The sequence below is a fragment of the Lethenteron reissneri genome, chromosome 72 (assembly GCF_015708825.2).
Source record: "Lethenteron reissneri isolate LAM-NWPU_2019-01 chromosome 72, ASM1570882v1, whole genome shotgun sequence".
Classification (NCBI taxonomy): Eukaryota; Metazoa; Chordata; class Hyperoartia; order Petromyzontiformes; family Petromyzontidae; genus Lethenteron; species Lethenteron reissneri.
The window spans coordinates 3,933,478-3,954,585 of record NC_083850.1 but is presented as its reverse complement, the minus strand read 5'-3'; the positions used below and the strand labels follow the sequence as shown (position 1 = coordinate 3,954,585).

General features: G+C 43.4%; 1 pseudogene; it reads right to left on the bottom strand.

The window, feature by feature from the left end:
* Window positions 1–21,108, bottom strand: part of LOC133361330 (zinc finger protein 850-like) — a 34,503-nt pseudogene extending 13,395 nt beyond the window's left edge.

Genomic DNA, 21,108 nt, shown 5'->3' with positions numbered 1-21,108 from the left:
GAGCTGAGATTTGAGCGTTATCGTTTATAGTATTACAGTTTACATGTTATAGAGTACAGTTTATCCCCGACATACTTCGGGATTAGAGACTGGTACGTTGATGAACGATTAACTACGGGGACCTTTCCCCTCAAGGAACACGTGTTAATCGGGTAGACAGCCAAGATACTGCCGGTTAAGGGGACACTTGTGTGACGGAGATCCTCCACCTGACATTATATGAACATGTTTTTGCTAGGGAATATTTATTACATTTCCAGTACAATGCAAACCATTTCCGTTCCAGGAATACCAAAGCGTTAAAGTGTCATTCCCCATGATTTCACCACATGCGTTCACTGTGCGTCTATGTTGAAGTCAATGCCATATATCCAACGAACGCGTCATCAATGTACATCCTGAAATCGGCTATCTAAAGTTGATTAATACCAACCAAAAAAAGCTATATACTTGAAAAAAACTTTAAAATGTTGAGTAAAGATGTACCTACAGACGCATTCCAATTTTAGCTCAACAGGAACACTTAACGACCAGTGCTCATCACACCACTTCAGCAAGTAATCCGATAACATTACAAACCACCACTGTGCACGTCATTACTGTGAACGTAATTAAACTGTAAATCTAAAATGGTCAAAATTATAGTACTCAAGACAGCTTAATAGGTATAACCGCATGCAACATCACCGCGAGCTCTCGGGTTGATCCTCGAGCCACTCCATTACATCCAGCCATCTCTCGGGATCCAACTGCATGGGATCGAAGGTGGAATTATCTTCAGGAATCATTGCAGCACCTTGAATTTCACCTTTTGATTTCAGCTTCCTATCATCGTGGACCTTCTGATGCCTGTTCCGTTTTGAAGACTGTGCAAATGTCTTCCCACACACAGGACACAGGAATGGCTTCTTGCCCGTGTGTGTTCTCTGATGAGTTTGAAGAGTTGATGAGTCTGCAAATGTCTTGCCACACACAGGGCACAGGAATGGCTTCTCGCCCGTGTGTGTTCTCTGATGTGCTAGAAGATGTGATGACCGTGCAAATGTCTTCCCACACACAGGGCACATGAATGGCTTCTCGCCCGTGTGTGTTCTCTGGTGTCTCTGAAGATCTGATGGCCATGAAAAGGACTTCCCACACACAGAGCAATTGAATGGCTTCTTGCCTCCGTGTGCGTGGGGCTGTGGAGAGCGTCTCTGCTCCATGTGAGCGGAGTAACAGCAGCGGTGTTATCGAGTCAAAAGTACACTATCGGCCGCAATGATTTTTAGCGTTAAGTTTTGGATTTTGTTAACTGCTAAAACAAGAACGACACTCGCGTCTAACCGAGACGCAAAAAAATCCCGCTAATTTGACAACGAACACGTTTAAGAGTTTATCCGCGAAAATAGACACTTACTTGGATATTTACGGTATATCGGTGTCTGAAACCCGTCTGAAGATGTCGCCACGAACTCTCCCGACCCAAAGTCGCCTAACTGTCGACTCAGCAATTGTGCTCGCCAGGCTGCGTTGTCTCGCGGTTGAAGGGCGATCAGCAGAGCGACGAGTCGAGCGTCCAACCTCATCAAGTTCCCTCTCGAAATGGCATTGAGCTCTGCTTCTGAGCCGCCTTATAACTCCCCCCCTAGGATCCAATCCTTTGTCTTTCAGGATATTTGCATTCGATTGTTAATTTTGGAAGGTACAATCCGCATGTCTTTTAACATACATCTCAGTGTGTAATTGAGCGCTTATTTTGAATAAATGGAAAAACACGTTCCCCATGCCCTCCATTGTCCTCGATTTAAAGTGAATGCAGCCCCGTGGCATTGCCAATAATCGCCGAGCTTCGGGAGTGAGCACATACAGACGCGTAGTGACCACACTTGCAATACAATCACTCTAACATCAGTAACCAAAATCCGATCTGGTACATGGTCTCCGCTTGGTCTGGTTGGTATCCGTCATCACTCCGGAGACAAACAGCGAGGCATGGTTTGGCCAGCCACCACCTCGTTTGCCGCAGCGACTTTAATAGCTGCTCTCAACAACACTGTCACCAATAGTGGTTTACAGGCTAGGCTGTTAAGCGGACAATCAGTCGTTTTGGGAATGGTTCGGCTAGCCACCACCTCGACTTTAATAGCTGCTCTTAAACAACACTGTCTCCAATAGTGGTTTACGGGCTATGGTGTTAAGCGGACAATCAGTCGTTTTGGGCAAGGCGTATGGGAAAATTCACACCTCTGTTATCTCTTAAACATAATACACAGCATCGGCAAGGCTGCCTTGTTGGGGAGATGTAGCTTGAATAACCGACATTGTACTAATTTTGGTTGATGGAGTAGAACAAGGCATGTGCCATGTCCAGACGAGTTTTTATGAACAACAGTGCTAAAATAAATGTTATAACGGGATTAAACGTGCACCTCTTAACCTCTCCCTCGCATTAACTACTAACGATTTGCATTTGCACATAACATACATTAAAGCCCATTAAAATGCTAATGAGACCATATTGTTATTCTAAAATTTGAATGCGATTCTTGCCCTCTACCCTCCCCCCCACAGTTCACATATCCGATCCCCGGTTTGATTGAACAGATAATTTACATACATATCTGTAGAGTGCGATTTTAATACTTCTAATGAGATTTAAATACCGTACCTCCGTTTATGGTGCTATAAATTATAAAACCAGTTGATATATTTTTTGTCGTTTAATGTTTAGTGTTATTGTTTATAGTGTTATCAATTTACATGTTTTTAAGTACAGGTGATTCCCGGTATACTTCAGAGCGCAATCCGCTAATGAAAATAACTCGGGGCGGCAAGAGCACGTGCTTCCATGGGCAGTGGGGGACAGGGCATGGTTGTATTGCCTACAGGTGCCACTGGGTACGTCCCCCAAGTTGCTCCGCCCATGGCGGGGTCAGGTAGAGGTCATAGAGGTGGGTGATGTAAAGACAGTGCATCAACTAAGGGACAAGTGGTGACAACAAGATAGAGAGAGTTCGAGAAGGGAAGGCGAGACCAAGTGTGGGCGGAGGTTCACGCCGAGAATGAGAGAGGGGGAGGAACGAGGTTTGGGGCTGTGTTGGCTGGTTGCTGTCTCGTCGTCGTCGTTGCTATATCGTGACGCCTGGGGTCTGAAACCGCGTTAAAGGCTAAATAAAAGAACACTCTGCAGTATGAGTTCGGAGTCATTACAATTGTAACGATTCATTATTTCATGGGCTAATATTGGGTTTTTGCGATTATTTTACATATTCATACTGAATATTGCTATTTGATGCCATTGAGATGGAACATTCATCCAGCAGTGGGCAGCTTGATCCTAATACCACCAAAGTGTTATTCAAATAATTTTAATCCCATCCTGATCCTGCACCTTCCGTTTCACATATCCCACCATTGGTTCGCACGTCCATATTACATACATACATACATTTTACATGCATACATGTAACATATTACATATTACATGTATGCATATTACATACAGACATGTTACATACTCACGAGCATAGTATGATTCTTAGAGGACCACGGTGTGAAGCTAATAATTCTAATGAGATTCGAATATCACACTTCAATGTACGGTGTTCTAATCTGTAACACTAGTTTATGATGTTATTTTATGGCGTTATAATGTATTGCTCATAGCTTATATTGTTAGAGTTCACAACATTATAGTTTACTATAACACTAGTTTGTAGTGTTATTTTAAAGCGTTACAATGTAAAGCTCATAGTTTGAAGGTTATATTGTTAGAGTTTATAATGTTAGAGTATGCAACGTGAGTTTACAATTTGAGAGTTTGTGTACGTGCCCTGTTCTCGTGGGACCCGACACGGATTTGGAAATAATTGCTATGATCATGTCTGAGCTGGAATGAGCGACTAAAGTTTAACGTTGTTTAATCATAACTGTGTGTAGGTTAGTGTCATCGGTGCTTAGTGAATACTACTCATGAATGAACTCATACTTCTTTCGGATATAAATTGAAATCATGTTGGTAGAACAAGTCGGCTGCCATTTCTAGACTAATTGTTATCTTCAAGTGCGTCAGTAAATATACTGCTAAAATACACAGCATAGGGAAGGCTGCCTTGTTGTGGAGATGTAGTTTGGCTAAGGCGCTGTGGCCGGGTGATGACACGGATTCTGAAACAATGGAGTTAAACATTCGCTGCTTGGCCCCGTCGACTGCAGCGAAGGCTGTCATATACCGCCCCATTTACGAGTTGGCTGTATGATGTGTATAGTTGAAGGTGCTCGGTGTTGTCTTCTGCTAACAGCTACTAACGTGCGTGTGTTGTCTGTTTTTAGGATTTGTCCATAGATGTTGTTATTCTTATTGCGGCGTTTTTTTGTTGAGTTCTGTCACTTGAGTGTTACATGAGCAGAGTGCGATTATTATACAACCACACTGTGATTATAATGCTTCTGATGATATTATAATACCTTACCTACGTTTATATGGTTATAATTTAAAACACTAGTTTATAATTGTTTAATGTTTAGTGTTATCGTGTATAGTATAACAGTTTACATGTTATAGAGTACAGTTTATCCCCGACATACTTCGGGATTTGGGACTGGTACGTTGATGAACGATTAACTACGGGGGCCTTTCCCCTCAAGGAACACGTGTTAATAGGGTAGACAGCTAAGATGCTGCCGGTTAAGGGCACACTTGTGTGACGGAGATCCTCCACCTGAAATTATCTTAACATGTTTTTGCTAGGAACATTATAAAATAAAGAACGGACAAACATTTGTTAAAAATACGATTTTATTCATCTGCAATCATTTTTACGTCAAAACTCGAAGGGAATATTTATTATGTCCTATGTTCACACATTTCCAGTACAATGCAAACCATTTCCGTTCCAGGAATACCAAAGCGTTAAAGTATCATTCCCCATGATTTCCTTATTAGTTCACCACATTTGTTCACTGTGCGTCTATGTTGAAGTCAAGGCCATATATCCAACGATCGCGTCATCAATGTACATCCTGGAATCGGCTATCTAAAGTTGATTAATACCAATAAAAAAAGCTATATACTTGAAAAAAACCGTTTAAAATGTTGAGTAAAGATCTAACTACAGACGCATTCCAACTTTAGCTCAACAGGAACACTTAACGACTACAATTGAACCCTCTCACAACCAGTGCTCATCACACCACTTCGGCAAGTAATCCGATAACATTACAAACCACCACTGTGCACGTAATTAAACTCACAAAAACAATAAAACTAAAATGGTCAAAATTACGCACAAAAGTACTCGATACGGCTTAAAAGGTATAACCACCTGACGTAATATTTTTTCAGTCACCCCGAGCTCTCTGGTTGACTCTCGAGCCACTCCATTACATCCAGCCATCTCTCGGGATCCAACTGCATGGGATCGAATGTGGAAACTTCTTCAGGACCAATTGCAGCACCTTGAATTTCAGCTTTTGATTTCAGTTTCCTATCATTGTGGACCTTCTGATGAATGTTCATGGTTGATGACCGTGCAAATGCCTTCCCACACACAGAGCACAAGAATGGCTTCTCACCCGTGTGTGTTCTCTGGTGACTCTGAAGATGTGATGAGTGTGCAAATGTCTTCCCACACACAGAGCACAGGAATGGCTTCTTGCCCGTATGTGTTCTCTGATGGTCTTGACAAGTTGACGAGTGTGCAAATGCCTTTCCACACACAGGGCACAGGAATGGCTTCTCGCCGGTGTGTGTTCTCTGGTGACTCTGAAGATGTGATGAGTGTGCAAATGTCTTCCCACACACAGAGCACAGAAACGGCTTCTCTCCCGTGTGTGTTCTCTGGTGACTCTGAAGATGTGATGACTGTGCAAATGTCTTCCCACACACAGGGCACAGGAAAGGCTTCTCGCCCGTGTGTGTTTTCTGATGGCGTTGGCAGTTTGCTGAAAGTGAAAACGCTATCCCACACACAGAACACAGGAACGGCTTCTCGCCCGTGTGTGTTCTCTGGTGGCTCTGAAGGTGTGATGGCCGTGAAAAAGACTTACCACACACAGAGCAATTGAATGGCTTCTTGTCTCCGTGTACGTGGGGCTGTGGAGACCGTCTCTGCTCCATGTGAGCGTAGTAACAGCAGCTGTGTTATCGAGTCAAAAGTAGGCTATCGGCCGCAAGGATGTCTAGAACCCGTCTGAAGATGTCGCCACGAACTCTCCCGACGCAAAGTCGCCTAACTGTCGACACAGCAATTGTGCTCGCCAGGCTGCGTTGTCTCGCGGTTGAAGGGCGATCAGCAGAGCGACGAGTCGAGCGTCCAACCTCATCAAATTCCCTCTCAAAATGACATTGAGCTCTGCTTCTGAGCCGCCTTATAACTCCCCCCCTAGGATCCAATCCTTTGTCTTTCAGGATATTTGCATTCGATCGTTAATTTTGGAAGGTACAATCCGCATGTCTATTAACATACCGAAGAGTAATGTGTCCATTGTACTTCATGCATGAATATGTACGTGCATCTCAGTGTGTAATTGTGCGCTTATTTTGAATAAATGGAAAAACTTTGTCCTCGATTTAAAGTGGATGCAGAGAAATTAGCATGTAACTTTAGAAAAAAAAGAGAGCGGCCTTCTCGACGAAGGAGTGAAACCCAATGGATAATATTCTTTTACAGCGTTACAATGGATAGGTTGTAGTTCATAGGTTATAATACAGTATTATGTTTCACTATGATAGAGCTTAACATGTGAGAGTATACAATATCAGAGTTGATTAAATGCGACGATCAAGGGCCTCAATCGGGTGAGTTTGATCAGAGGCTTTAATCAAAGGCGTCATCCCATCACGGAACATCACCTCCCTGCGTTTATTACAGCAACAGAAGCAACTACAGCAGCAACAACAGCAGCGACAACAACAGCAGCAACATCACATTTCGAGGGCGACGCAGCAACTTCCGATTCTGCTGCCCAGCTGTTTGTAGTCGGGACCTGCTCTCGCAGGACCCCACACGTCATTGGAAATGATTGCGATGATCATGTCTGAGCTGAGAATTTAGTCACTCAAGATTACTTTGTTTAACCATAACTTTAGGTAGTTTAGTGTCCTCGGGGCTCTGTGAATACTACTCTTGAATGAAATTACACTCCCAACATTATACTAATTTTGGTTGATCGAGTAGAACAAGGCACGTGCCATGTCCTGAAATATGATGCTAAAATAAATGTTAACACTGGATTAAACGTGCACCTCTTAACCCCTCCCTCGCATTTACGACTAACGATTGCATTTGCACATAACATACATTCAAGCCCATTAAAATGCTAATACGACCATATTGTTATTCAAAAATTTGAATGCATCATATTTAAGGACACTGTTGTTGATAAGAATTCGTCTGGACATGTTATGTGCCTTGTTCTACTCGATCAACCAAAATTAGTACAATGTCGGTCATACAGGAGTGTGATTTCATTCATGAGTAGTATTCACAGAGCCCCGATGACACTAACCTACCTAAAGTTATGGTTAAAAAAGTAATCTTGAGTGACTTAATTCTGAGCTCAGACATGATCATCGCAATCATTTCCAAAGACGTGTGGGGTCCTGCGAGAGCACGTCCCGACTACAAACAGCTGGGCAGCAGAATCGGAAGTAGCTGCGTTGCCCTCGAAATGTGATGTTGCTGCTGTTGTTGCTGCTGTAGTTGCTTCTGTTGCTGTAATAAACGCAGGGAGGTGATGTTCCGTGATGGGATGACGCCTTTGATTAAAGCCTCTGATCAAACTCACCCGATTGAGGCCCTTGATCGTCGCATTTTATCAACTCTGATATTGTAGACTCTCACATGTTAAGCTCTATCATAGTGGCTCGACGATCAAACCGAGAGTCAGGGATGAATGAACAAATATTACGTCAGGTAATATTTGTTAGTTTTACAGTTTTTGTGAGAGTTTAATGACGTGCACAATGGTGGTTTGTAATGTTATCAGATTACTTGCCGAAGTGGCGTGATGAGCAGTGGTTGTGATATGATTCAATTCCGGACAATATTGTAGTGTTTAAGTCTTCCTGTTGAGCTAAAGTTGGAATGCATCTTTAGTTAGATCTTTTCTCAACATTTTAAACGGGTTTTTTTAAGCATATAGCTTTTTTGGTTGGTATTAATCGACTTTAGATAACCGATGTACATTGATGACGCGTTCGTTGGATATATGGCCTTCACTTCAACATAGATGTACAGTGAACAAATGTGGTGAACTAATAAGGAAATAATGGGGAATGATACTTTAACGCTTTGGTATTCCTGGAACGGATATGGTTTGCATTGTATTGTAATTGTTTGAACATAGGACATAATACATTCGGTTCGAGTTTTGACTTAAAAATGATTGCAGATGAATAAAAACGTTTTTTTAACAAATGTGTGTCCGTTTATTTATATCAACAACGTGTTTTAAGCGAGTTTCAGGTGGAGGATCTTCGTCACACATCTGCCCTTAACCGGCAGCATCTTGGCTGTCTCCCCATTAACATGTGTTCCTGGAGGGGAAAGGGCCCCATTATTTATCGATTCACAACGTTACGGTCCCTTATCATCAAGTATACAGGGAATCCTGTACGCTATGACACGTGAACTGTAACACTATAAACGATAACACGAAACATTAAAATACTATACACTAGTTTCATCATTTATAACACCAAAAACAGAGGTACGGTATCATAATCTCATTACAAGCAGTAGAATTTCAACGTGATCGTATTAAAATCACACTCTGCGCATATGTATGTATAGCGTACGTGCAAGCGAACTGTGCTCGTATGCATGCAATATGTGTGATGCCGCCACCACGAAGCCGTTCAGCAGGCGCCCCATCTGGGGCCTCGCCACCACCAAGCGACGGAGCCGACCCCACGTCCCCCTCACCTCACATGAACACACCCGCACGCATCCCCCCCCATAGAGCTGGAAGGGGAGGACACCTGATCGACCGGTTTTTATCCGAGAAACCCTTATCGGGATTAACTCTCACGGTTTCCGGCGATCAGGGAATTGGACGACCTCCCCCGACGCTACGTTGCACCGCGGCGCTGCGACCAGCCTTAATATGGTGTGGTCGCGGCGTGGGGCATTCGACCACCGCGGTTGAGGCGCATTTCCCACACCCCCCCCCCCCCCCGCGCGTCGACGAGGCCAGCAGGGGAAGGACGGGACAGCATGAGTAGCAGGACCGCAGGGGCTCTTGCGCATAGTCACGGAAGGTTAGGATGGTTGCGCTTGAGCGCGCAGGCACAATTGTTGGGGTGGGTAAATGATTGAGCTGAAGGTATGAATAATCGGGAGAGGGGAGGCGCGCGGGGAGCCCGTGCACAGATTCCCACGACGGTCCTTTGTGATGGACACCGCCGCATGAACTGCAATAAATTGATAACACTATAGACAATAACACTAAACATTAAACGACAAAACAAATTATCAACTGGTTTTATAATTTATAGCACCATAAACGGAGGTACGGTATTTAAATCTCAGAAGTATTAAAATCGCAATTCTTACCCTCGACCCCCACAGTTCACATATCCGACCGTCGGTTCGATTGAACGGACAATTAACAAACATGTGTAGAGTTCCATTATAATACTTCTAATGAAATTAAAATACCGTACCTCCGTTTATGGTGGTATAAATTATAAAACCAGTTGGTAGCTTTTTTTGTCGTTTAATGTTTAGTGTTATTGTTTATAGTGTTATCAATTTACGTGTTTTTAAGTACAGGTGATTCCCGGTATACTTCGGTATTCTGGACCTGAACGTTGCACCGTCTCTCTGGGGAACCGTGTGGTGTGTGTAGCGAGTATCACGGGGTGAGTGGGTAGTGTGGTGATAGTGGTCACGGTCGGCACCGATGCACGCCCACCGCCACCACCCCTACTGGGCGGTGGACCTGCCACCACAAAGCAGCACGCGGCGGAGGAGTGAGGCGATCGCTCTCGCCACTCGAGTGAGGCCCCCTCGCTTCCTCTTCTTTTCGTGCATCTCCACCTGCACCTCTTCCGTTTTCTCCTCCGTCTCATCCTCCTCCATCCCCTCTTCTTCATCCTCCACCACCATCTTCTCCTCTACCTCCTCCTCCTCTTCCTGCGCCACTTCCATCTTCTCCATCTTTTTCTCCTCCGCTAGCACCATCTCTTCCACCTTCATCTCCTCCTCAACTTCCGGCACCACCATCTCCACCACCGTCTTCTCTTCCTCCTCCACCACCATTGTTTCCCCTTTGCCCGTCGTCTCCATGTCCTCCACCACGACCATCTGTTCATCCTTTGTTGTCTCCTTGTCCTCCATCTCCGTATTGTCTTTCTCCTCTCCCTCCGTGTTCTCCTCCATTGTCACCATCACAATCTCGTCCTCCTTTGCCTTCTCTTCCTCCGTCTCTACTTCATCCTCCATCTCCTTCACCTCTTCCTTCGTCTCCTTCTCCATAACCTCTGTCTTCACTTCAAAGGCCTGGACGAGTGAGGAGGAGGGCTGAGCTGGCTCAGATCTGTGAAGAGACAACACGACACCGTTCTAGATTTGAAGCTTTCGTGACTGCAATGATTCATATTCTTAGGTTTTTTCGGTAAAGTCACGTAGGTAAAAAACATTAAAAAGTAAAATAAAATAACATAAAAAATTAAAATCACGACGTTTCGGAGGCAACACAAGCTTTCGTCTTCAGGTGGTACCGTCACAGCCACGACAGCTGTATGAAGTAAATGAGAGATTGCAGTAGCTACCACTTCGTTTATATAATGGTTGGAGAAGGTGGTGGGGCAATGGCCGCATACTTTTATTAATATGGTAAGGTGAGGCTTAAGACTAAGAATAGACTACATATCAAAGGCTGAGCCTTTGTTATGGAGAGGTGCGGTTTGTGACTCAACCTGTAACAGGGAGACCACCACTAGACATGGTAAAACTGTGATGGTTGTCTGTCAAACACGACACCGTTCCACCTTGCTGCTACGGCAGACATCGCCATCTCCCCATCGTCCGTGGGTGGAATGTGTGGCGGATTAATTCGAGCTGAATAGAAACAGCAATAACGACATGGCCAGTGAGTGTGCTTAGTATTGGTGCTGTCATTCTCATGGCGCCAGGCTATCCTTGAGATAGGTGCAGCTGTGTCTCACACAGACTGCTGTAGTATCACAGTAGTGGGTGGCGTTGCTGTGCAAATTTAGCTGAATAATTTGAAGTGACATTTTTTTGGTTCTTTCGGTAAAGTCATGTAGGTATAAAATAAAATAAATTAAATCGCAACGTTTCGATTGTAACACAAGCAATCATCATCAGGTGGGAAAACCACAGCAAGAAACGTTCTTGCAATAACGACATGGCCATCGAAACGTCGTGATTTAATTTAATTTATTTTATTTCATACCTACGTGAATTTACCGATATAACCAAAGAATATGGATCCCTGTAGTCACTAAAACTTCAAATCTAGATTGAACATATTCTATATGTATATTTTAATTGACCTTTTGCTCATAATGTCCTAAGCATTTCAAATGGCATCGATAGAGATCCTGAACGTCCACTGTGACGGAATGGGTGTGGATCTGTGTGGTCAATGCAGCAGCAATAATAGCCAGGGCGGGAAGCAAGATCTGAACTGTAATGGTGAAGAATGAGTGCACGAAAATTTGGTCGCTTCAACACATCCACGATTTAAAAAAAGTGTCCGTCAGTGATTTGTGGTCGAGAGAGCCACCTCCCTTGACGTCGAAGGCATCTCAAAGTGCATTGCATGCGATTAGCCTCTCGCATCTCTCATCTCATCGCGTTTTAAATTGGACACCCCTCTCAGTGGTAGCTGTCGCTGTGCATTACAAGGCGACTTGGCAGCTGGCCTGGAAACAGGCGATAGACAGCGAAAATCTCACGGTGGATGGAGGGTTACATGGTGAAGATATGCCCACTTCGTTTTCTGGTCTAACACAGAAACCAGTTATGAAAAATAAATCTGTCCTCAGTATAGCAGAATGTACACGTGGGGTTTGCAGTGTTTGTGAATTTTGAGAGCGCGACAGGGCTTGAGCACCTGTGCATCATAGCAACATTGACCTGGGTTTGATTTCCACGTTTGGCCACATTCTCCGTGTGGATTATGCAGCCACCTGTTCTGGGAATGTTCTGCAGCTTTCTCCCTGCTACTAAGCCCACACAAGCAATGCAAATTGTTCAATTTGGATCGCAAACAGTAGCAACTTTCTTGAAAAATGCGAGCAAACTTGGCAGGATCCTCCTGAAAAAAAGTCTTGAGACCGAGTTAGGCTGATGCTGCGTGAGAAGCATGGCAATAAATAACAAAAATAAACACACAGGGCACACACGCAGAGTGGTTTACCGTGGCTCAGCGACTCCGGAGTTTGCTTTATCTTCTTGGAAGCCCTCTTCTCCAAAGCTCGGAGCTATTGGGCCCCACACAGGATTGGAGGACGTGGTGGCGGTGGTGGCGGTGGTGGTGGCGGTGGTGTCAGTGGTAGTGGTGCTGCTGCTGGTGGTATCGGTCTGGAGCCATTGTCGCTCGATCTTGGCGAGGCGCTCCTCCTCCTCGAGGCGCTTTTGCTCCACAAGACGCTTCTCCTCCATCAAGTGCTCCTCCTCCTCTTGATGCTTCACTTCAACGAGGCGCTTCTCCTGCATGAGACGTTTCTCCTCGAGGAGCTTCACCTTGCGAAAGCGCCTCTCCTCAAGACGCTTCTTCTTCTTCTCGAGACGCTTCAGCTCTATGAGAAGCTTCACCTCAAAGAGGCGATTCTCCTCCATGAGGTGCTTCTCTTCCTCGACCCGCTGCACCTCAATGAGGCGCTGCTCCTCGACAAGGCGCTTCTCTTCTTCCACCCGCTTCTCCTCCATGAGGCGCTTCTCTTCCTTGACCCGCTTCACATCTATGAGGCGCTTCTCTTCCTCCAGATGCTTCTCCTTGAGACGCTTCACCTCGCGAAGGCGCTTCTCCTCTATGAAGCGCGTCTCTTCAAGGAGGCGCTTTTCCATGACGCGTTTCACGTCGTTGAGGATATTGTTTCGAAGGCACTTCTGCTCCGTTTGGTGCTTCAACTTGGCGAGGCGCTTCTCCTCATTGGGGCGCTTCTCTTCCATTGGGCATTTCAACTTCGCAAGGCGCTTGTCCTCCTGGAGACGCTTCACTCCGCTGAAGTTCTTCACCTCCCCAATGCTCCTCTGTTCACGCGAAGATAAGCACATGACCATTCAGACATGCACACTCAGGACAAAATCTATTCTCGCAGGCACACAAACATGGACGGGCACATAGACAAACAAAAATGCATACTGGCACATCTATGTACGGATGCAATAATACACATTAACTCATGCAAACATGATAGCAAACGTATGAATATACACCATCACCTAATATTATCAAAATACATGTTACATCCTCATATTCTCACAAATTCAATACGCGCACTTAATGCAGTGATAGTCTAAAAGATTTCATGGCGATTGTTGGCAACAATCATCACGGGCAATAGTTTCCACAGAATGTTCTATTGTAAAGATCTGGATGCCCATAATCTGGACACATTTTATTGCAGCACCCATAATGGGTAACTGGAATGGCATCTTCCAATCAGCTCACAGACATAATTCATGAGATTGCCTGATATCATTCTGTCTTCATTGGTAATGAATGGCGACTTCATTTGCCTGCACGAGTGGGATATGGCATGACGTGATGGTGGAGAGATGGAGTGATGGTGTTGGGAGATGGTGTTGTGATACGGAGAGGTGAAATTGTGGAATGTTCTGGAGAGACGGTGCCTTGTGATGGTATTGACGCTTTATGAGGCTCTATGATATTGTATTGATTCTCGAATTGAATCTTTCGTGACTGCAAGGATTCATACTCACGTATGTGACTTTACCGAAAAAACCTAAGAAAGAGTCACGTACGTGACTTTACCGAAAAAACTAAGAGTATATTGTATCGAGTTGGTGGTGATGTGAAGAGATTGTGTGGTGATGTGAGGTGTAGTGATGTTTTGGTGCAATGGTGTGGGAGTGTGGAGAGAATGTGGTGTTTGACTCCCATAGACCCCATACACACCTTTGGGGAACGATTTTCATAGCTTTGGCCTGGGAAAGGGTCCACTTCATCCATAATGTCCCCCCACGTGGTCGACTGGCGCCATGACTCCCGGGCTACGGAAAACAAAATTAATTCAAAGGACGAGTCATGTATTAGAGAACGAAGCACGTGGATATTCACACAACTAATTCTGAGATTCTTGTAATTACCTCTTAACACATAACATGACCTGCTGTTGAGAAACATTAGTCACATGGCAGTAAAACATTACAAGTAATATTTTTGTAAGCATGTTGAGATCATCAATTTCATAAAGTTGAGACCCCAAATTAAACCAATATGGCTGAAACGCAGCTCTAAATCCATGTTGTCTGCCACCCTTGACCGTTTACCTCTTCCCATCACCACCAAGCCACGTCCACTAAAAATAATTAATCAGGGAGCTGCCTCCTCTGCATAAAAACCACGTGCTGCAGGTATTTGGGATAATTGTTTTTTTACCCTTCTATCTGGCAACACAACTGACACCTTTTTACAAGGAGTCATGTTTGCATAGACCACAATACCTGCAGTCATAATACAAACAAAAGACATAACTCTGATAATGTGCACTGTCCTTGAAGTTGATTGGTCCACACCCGAGACAGCTTTCCTTAGAGCCTAGTCTCACATGGGTTGGACCAGATGACGCCAAAAGGCGCACAACTCAAAGACAATGCACCATCAAAGTATGAGAGCATAAGGTATTTGGGACTTACCATCATAGTCCTCCAAGATCTCAGCCCACTTGCGTTGTCTGTCCATGTTGTTGGGAAGGAATAGTTTCTGTTTGATGTTGGAGGGCCTGGGGAGGTTGTAAAAACGCTCAGATTTATCAGCCTTTTGAATCACTCATCCTCTCAATTATTACATATTTGACCACTCGCTGTACCAATCAAATCACTTTCGTGCCGTTTGTTTTACAAGTCCACTCACTCGCTTGTTTGCCCACTCACGCGTGCATCAGGTCACTCACTCATCCACCCACGCGAACATGTTTATTCCAACTGCCTATTGCATTAAACATAATCGCCAGACATAACCGTGATGTTCAACCTCTAATCCAGACAAGCATGTTGATGCACAGCCCATTTGTATTAATCGACTGTTTGATAAAGGCCCCCCTATGTCTTGTAGGTCATTGGGGTCAAATGACCATACTTAAATCATTTGTTATAACCCGAGAATGACGTCGTAGGTCACTTGATGTCAGAGATACCGCCCATGTGGGTGTGACATCACAGATAGGAGACGTCTATGGCAGCAGCTTGGGTCTGAACTAAAAGGCAGACTCCTCCCCCGTGTTGGATAACATTCAATACATGTAATGCAGGGCACAATTATGCAGGCAATCAGAACACAATAATTATAGACATGTTAATCATATTACATGAGATTTAAACAGGTTAATTATGAACGTTTTAAATGTTAACTTGCTTTGGGTCTAAACAATGACAGTAACAGCAACATATCAGAGCATGCCAAGTAATCTAACTAATAGTCCTAATTTGGTTGCAGAAAATCCAAATAGCAACATACACAAAAATAATGAAGCTTTAGTTTGTAGTCAAAACGTGCAATAAAAATAAACAACACACATCGTCAACAGGGACGCTCACGATAATTGTTTTTTTACCCTTCTATCTGGCAACAAAACTGACACCTTTTTACAAGGAGTCATGTTTGCATAGACCGCAATACTTGCAGTCATAATACAAACAAAAGAACATAACTCTGATAATGTGCACTGTCCTTGAAGTTGATTGGTCCACACCCGAGACAGCTTTCCTTAGAGCCTAGTCTCACATGGGTTGGACCTGATGACGCCAAAAGGCGCACTGTAAAAAGGTGTCAGTTTTGTTGCCAGATAGAAGGGTAAAAAACAATTATCATATTTTTACTGACAAATGAGGTTCCCACAGGGACGCTCACCTCGTTGACGATTCGCTCTGCAAAGGCTTCTTCTTCTGCTGCTCACTCGTGCGCATTCCTCTCGACTGCGGGTGGAGGCGTGGCTATGACGTAACAGAGGTGACGTCACTACAGCGAAGCTCCGCCCCCACGCGCTTGGCGGGCGCACCACGTGGTGCAGTGCTGGTGGTGTGCGTCACCGGAAACAGCAGAGCCCTCGGTTCGACATTCAACATTTGCCCCCTCGCTTTGTGCTGTCTTTGATGTCGCCGTTACTGCGGCGAGGACTGAAGCGATGCCTGGCCATCAGGCCTGGCATATACCTAGGCCTCAGGCTTCATATTTGTTCGTAGTTATTTTTTGTTTAATTGGAATTATTAACTTGCATTTCATTAATTACATTTCAAGCGTATAGACACAATCCCATTGGTTTATTTACTTTTAAATTCAGGTTTTATTAGGGTTTTTGATCTGTAGTTATATTTAAGTAAGTGAGGTGGTTGTACTAAGTGTGAATTTGAGTTCCATGTGAATTATTATTGTGTAAAGGATGTGTCTGTGTGCACCTATCCTGGCAGTGGTAATTAGGGATTTTTATAATTTAGTTGTTAATGAGATTGTTTATTTGTGTGTGTCTGTTATCTATGTCTGTGTCAGGTTACATATCTATGTTTGGAGCTATTTGTGTTTGTTTATTTATGATGGGTGGTGATGATGTTTCTTGATAATGGATGGTGGTGATGATGGTGGGTGGTGATTATGAAGGGTGGTAATGATGATGGTTGGTGATGATAACGTGTAGTGATTATGATGGGTGGTAATGATCATGGGTGGTGGTAATGATTGGTGAGTTTATGATGATGGGTGGTGATGGTTATGGGTGGTGATGATGATGGATGATTGGTGGTGGTTATGATGAATGTTGGTTGTGATGGTTGGTGATGGTGAGTTGATAGTGATAATGATGATTGGTGATGATTATGGGTGGTGATGAGTAAATGAGCCACCACCCAATACATAACAGCAACAGAAGTAACTACAGCAGCACCAATAACAGCAGCAACAACAGCAGCAGCAGCAACACGTTTTGAGGGCGACGCAACTACTTCTGATTCTGCTGTTTCTGCTGCTCGACTATTTGTAGCCAGGCCCTGCTCTCGCGGGACCCCACACATCTTTGGAAATGAATGCGATGATCATGTCTGAGCTGAGAATTAAGTGACTAAACGTTGCTTTGTTTAACAATAACTGTGTGTAGGTTAGTATCTGGGGGCTCAGCGAATACTATTCATGAAAGAACTCGCACTCCTTTATGACCGACTTTGTACTAATTTTGGTTGATCGAGACGAACACTGGATTAAACATGCACCTCTTAACCCCTGCCTCGCATTTACGACTAATAATTTGCATTTACACATAACATACAGTCAAGCACAGTAAAATGCTAATACGACAATATTGTTATTCTAGGAATTTGAATTCGATTCTAACCCTGCACCCCCACAGTTAGCATATCCAACTCCCAGGTCGATTGAACGTAAGCTTTCTTTTATATGAGCAGATTGCGATTTTAATACTTCTAATGGAATTCGAATACCGTATCCATAAATCGCCTAAATATGAAAATGTGTCGTTAAACCCGCCACCACCCACACACCCAATTAGTAAGGTTTGTCACGTGAACAGGACATGCTAATTCGTTACTAGTTCAGCACAATGGTGTGTTGGAGAGCCAAACCACAACATATACAATCTGAGTACGACGTTTCGCCAGTAATTACAACTATCTTCATTAGGCGACGGCCAGTTTTGTGGAGAAGTGCTCCTGTTTCGTTCCGTAAATAGAGAGGTAGATGTGATGACAAAACGTGTGTGCTCTTCTTGCGCGAAGTGGGGGAGGGGGGTGTTAATGGATATATATATATATATATGACTATGGGTACCCATTGCAGTTTGGGTTATTTATACGGTAATCAACGTACATTATACATGCGAATTAAGTGAACCCATTGACCTTGTACTTCTTGTCGATTTTGTGTACTAAAATAGCCTGCCAACGGTAATCCCAATTGAAGAATAGTGACCGGAATAGACATGCTTTAGTAACGAATTGTCATGTTCTGTTTAAGTGACAATCCTTACTATTTTCATGTGGCGGGTTTAACAAAATATATTTTTTACTTACGCAATTTTACCAGAAACCTGTTCGAGTGAACATATATTATACATATTTATTAGCAGAGTGCTATTCTAATACTTATAATGAGATTTTAATACCGTACCTCCGTTTATGGTTTAATAAATTATTAAACCAGTTTATAGTAGTTTAATGTTTAGTGCTATCGTTTATAATGTTACAGTTGACATGTTATAGAGTACAGGTGATCTCCAGTATACTTCGGGATTAGGGACCAGAATGCTGCGAAACGATTTATAACGGGGCCATTCGCCTCTAGGAACATGTTTATGGAGAGACAGCCAAGATACTGCTGGTTAAGGGCACACTTGTGTGACTGTGATTAGCGAATACTACTGAAGAATTAGCTCACACTCATTTATGATAGAATGTGTCATAATTTTGGTTGATTACGGAGAACAAGACACCTGCTATGTTGACGAATTCTTAGTACATATAGTGTACTTACCTATTATGCTAAAATATCGTTAACACTAGAATAAACTTGAAGTTCTTAGCCATCTCATCACGTTGCTTCAAATATGCTCTAGGTTGAGTGTCCTGATGTGGTCTGAAGCATTTACTGTGATTAAATTGAAGCATTCAAAGCGGTCCACAACCCTGAATTGTGCAGCTTGGAATAATGGAGGAATTCGAAATAAATTTTTTTTGAACCTGAGGCCATAATTAGGAGGTACATCACAAGCGAAAGCGATAGTATTTTCCAATAATATCTTCATTAATCGAGAACGAAAGTAGGAAGTTCAAATGGTGTCATATACCGCCTAATTTTCGAGTTGGATCTTTGGGGATGTATAATGTGTAAAGTTGAAGGTGCTAGGTGTTGTCTTCTTCTAACAGCTACTAACGTGCGTGTGGTCTGTTTTTAGGATTTGTCCATTGTTGTTGTTCGCTTTGTCGTGAGCATTTCTTGTTGAGTTCTGTCACTTTAGTGTTGCAGTTTGTTAAAGACTTCTCCACGTGAGCGTGATGTTTTGCTTAGTGGGAATTTCGCTTTGTTACAATTTGTGATTGTTTAAATAATTGTAACGATTCATAAGCTCATGAGCTTATAATGTGTTTGTGCGTTTATTTATTAATAGAAAACTGTCTATTGCTCTTCGATACCATTGAGATGTAACATTCATCCAGCAGTGAAAATCGTGATTCTATAACGACCGTAGTGTAATTGTAATTATTTTAATCCGATCCTTGCACGTAGACTATACATACATATGAGCAAAGTGCTATTCTAATAAGACCACACTGTGATTCTACTGCTTAAAATGAGATTCTAATACCTTACCTCCGTTTATATGGTTCTAAATTAAAACACTAGTTTATAATCAATTAATGTTTAGTGTTATCGTTTATAGTATTACAGTTTACATGTTATAGAGTACAGTTTATCCCCGACATACTTCGGGATTAGGGACTGGTACGTTGATGAAAGATTAACAACAGGGACCTTTCCCCTCAAGGAACACGTGTTAATCGTGTAGACAGCTAAGATGCTGCCGGTTAAGGGCACACTTGTGTGACGGAGATCCTCCACCTGAAACTCGCTTAACATGTTTTTGCTAGGAACATTATAAAATAAAGACCGTACAAACATTTGTTAAAAATACATTTTTATTCATCTGCAATCATTTTTACGTCAAAACTCGAAGGGAATATGTATTATGTTCTATGTTCACACATTTCCAGTAAAATGCAAACCATTTTCGTTCTAGGAATACCAAAGCGTTAAAGTATCATTACCCATGATTTCCTTATTAGTTCACCACATTTGTTCACTGTGCGTCTATGTTGAAGTCAAGGCCATATATCCAACGAACGCGTCATCAATGTACATCCTGAAATCAGCTATGTAAAACCAATCAAAAAAGCCATGTTGAGTAAAGATGTATCTACAGACGCATTCCAACTTTAGCTCAACAGGAACACTTAACGACTACAATTGAACCCTCTCACAACCAGAGCTCATCACACCACTTCGGCAAGTTATCCGATAACATTACAAACCACCACTGTGCACGTCATTAAACTCACAAATACTGTAAAACTAAAATGGTCAAAATTACACACCAAAGTACTCGATACGGCTTAATAGGTATAACCACATGACATAATATTTTTTCAGTCACCCCGAGCTCTCTGGTTGACTCTCGAGCCACTCCATTACATCCAGCCATCTCTCGGGATCCAACTGCATGGGGTCGAAGGTGGAAACTTCTTCAGGACTCATTGCAGCACCTTGAATTTCAGCTTTTGATTTCAGTTTCCTATCATTGTGGACCTTCTGATGCCTGTTCCTGGTTGATGAGTGTGCAAATTTCTTCCCACACACAGAGCACGGGAATGGCTTCTCACCCGTGTGTGTTCTCTGATGAGTTTGAAGAGTTGATGACTGTGCAAATGTATTCCCACACACAGGGCATAGGAATGGCTTCTCGCCCGTGTGTGTTCTCTGATGAATCTGAAGATGTGATGACCTTGCAAATGTCTTCCCACACACAGGGCACAGGAATGGCTTCTCGCCCGTGTGTGTTCTCTGATGGGTTTGAAGAGTTGACGAGTGTGCAAATGTCTTCCCACACACAGAACACAGGAATAGCTTCTCGCCCGTGTGTGTTCTCTGGTGACTCTGAAGATGTGATGAGTGTGCAAATGCCTTCCCACACACAGGGCACAAGAATGGCTTCTCACCCGTGTGTGTTTTCTGGTGACTCTGAAGATGTGATGAGTGTGCAAATGTCTTCCCACACACAGAGCACAGGAACGACTTCTCGCCCGTGTGTGTTCTCCTGTGTCTCTGAAGATCTGATGGCCGTGAAAAGGACTTCCCACACACAGAGCAATTGAATGGCTTCTTGCCTCCGTGTACGTGGGGCTGTGG